The sequence below is a fragment of the Penaeus chinensis genome, chromosome 37 (assembly GCF_019202785.1).
Source record: "Penaeus chinensis breed Huanghai No. 1 chromosome 37, ASM1920278v2, whole genome shotgun sequence".
NCBI lineage: Eukaryota > Metazoa > Arthropoda > Malacostraca > Decapoda > Penaeidae > Penaeus > Penaeus chinensis.
In genome coordinates this window covers 25,597,898-25,600,338 of record NC_061855.1, presented here as the reverse complement: position 1 = coordinate 25,600,338, position 2,441 = coordinate 25,597,898, and positions in this window count along the sequence as shown.

Sequence of the window (2,441 nt, the reverse complement as noted above, 5' to 3'; positions counted from 1 at the left end):
GAAGGACCAGGGGACTTCACTTGGCCGTGACGTATTTGGTTTTATTAAGTAAGGGGGAAAAAATAGATTTTTGAATCCCGCTCGATCCAAATTCAAAAGACCCTTGGAAATTATGAAGCTTGGTTGATTTAATTCAAATCCAATGAAACATGAGGGCTCAGTGTCGACTGGCAGTGAAAAGAGAGGCCATTATAGACAGATAGATAGGTAGATAGAGATATAAAATTCGACTTCCCTACCCTATATATTCAAATTAGTCTACTGGAACCCCAGTATCCTCACCATCCTATAACCACATAACCACAGCAACGTACAAAATAAAATTTGCCGAACGCCCTATTCAATCAATCTCACCATCTCCCTCCAATCCCTATTACCAAAAAGACCCTACTCACGCTCTCTCACGAATGGTTAAACAGAAAGAGGAAAGAAACAAAGCCAGACGCAGCTCGAATGGAAGGCGACCTACAGACACATTCCACAAGGACCCGGGTGCCTGCGGGGCCAATACAGCCTCGATTAAGTAAGGTGGAGATAGCGCGACCTCATTGGCACTCCGGGGCGCTGTTGGATTATCTTTAATCTCATCTGATGTAATAACACTCATAAGGCTATCATAATCTGTATCAGTATCAGTATTAGCACTGTTGTGACCATAATTACAGCCGACTCGATTGGTATTATTAATACTACCAATATTATTACTGTTATATCTGATGTTCTTGTGTTTTATTGTCAATATTACCATATCTTAATCATTGTAAGTATCGTCTTATGACCAGCATCACTTTTATTCTCATTATTACCACCAGTATTATGATTATCATTATAAGTCCCATAACAAATAATACATTACTGATATTACTTCTGGTAAAAATTATTATTTGATCCTTAGTAACATTATCTATATTGATCAGCATTACCACTCATAGCAACACTTTATCATTATCACTGTTACTGTCATTATCATTACTCAGCACCATCGTTATCATCTTCGTTATCACTAACACTACACCTGATATCTCATTATCATATATGTACATATGACTGCTGTTGTCACCCATGTCTTCTTTCGTCATTATTTACATCATCCTTAACATCATTATTGTTGCTATTTCTATCATCATCATCCTAATCACCATCTTCACCACCACTTTCGCATCATCACCATCGCCATCATAAACACTGACATCATCAATATTCTGATCATGATCTTTGGCGATACGCTGCTTCCGCTATCGCCACCGTTATATTCGATACAAAAACACATAACGCAATCGAGACAACAACAAAAAACAACACGAACAATAATAAAAACCAAAAACAAAGATAACAGCGGAGACATCACTCACCCCATTTAACAACCTGAACGCCAACCAGCAACCCGTCAAACCAACCAACACAACACAATATTGACCCAAAAGGAAGTAAACTACCTCCTTGATGCGTCGGGAACAAAATCTCTCGTTTCCCTTTACGACCGCCAAGCAAAAAGCCCCGGGGATGTCAGCGCCTTCAGAGCAGCTTCCCGGGGATGTCAGCGCCTTCAGAGCAGCTTCCCGGGGTTGTCAGCGCCTTCAGAGCAGCTTCCCGGGGGTGTCAGCGCCTTCAGAGCAGCTTCCCGGGGGTGTCAGCGCCTACAGAGCAGCTTCCCGGGGGTGTCAGCGCCTTCAGAGCAGCTTCCTGGGGATGTCAGCGCCTTCAGAGCAGCTTCCCCTGGGTGTCAGCGCCTTCAGAACAGCTTCCCGGGGATGTCAGCGCCTTCGGAGCAGCTTCCCGGGGATGTCAGCACCTTCGGAGCAGCTTCCCGGGGGTGTCAGCGCCTTCAGAGCAGCTTCCCGGGGGTGTCAGCGCCTTCAGAGCAGCTTCCCGGGGATGTCAGCGCCTTCAGAGCAGCTTCCCGGGGGTGTCAGTGCCTTCAGAGCAGCTTCCCGGGGGTGTCAGCGCCTTCAGAGCAGCTTCCCCTGGGTGTCAGCGCCTTCAGAGCAGCTTCCCGGGGGTGTCAGCGCCTTCAGAGCAGCTTCCCGGGGGGTGTCAGCGCCTTCAGAGCAGCTTCCCGGGGGTGTCAGCGCCTTCAGAGCAGCTTCCCGGGGGTGTCAGCGCCTTCAGAGCAGCTTCCCGGGGGTGTCAGCGCCTTCAGAGCAGCTTCCCGGGGATGTCAGCGCCTTCAGAGCAGCTTCCCGGGGGAGTCAGCGCCTTCAGAGCAGCTTCCCGGGGGTGTCAGCGCCTTCAGAGCAGCTTCCCGGGTATGTCAGCGCCTTCAGAGCAGCTTCCCGGGGATGTCAGCGCCTTCAGAGCAGCTTCCCGGGGGTGTCAGCGCCTTCAGAGCAGCTTCCCGGGGGTGTCAGCGCCTTCAGAGCAGCTTCCCGGGGATGTCAGCGCCTTCAGAGCAGCTTCCCGGGGGTGTCAGCGCCTTCAGAGCAGCTTCCCGGGGATGTCAG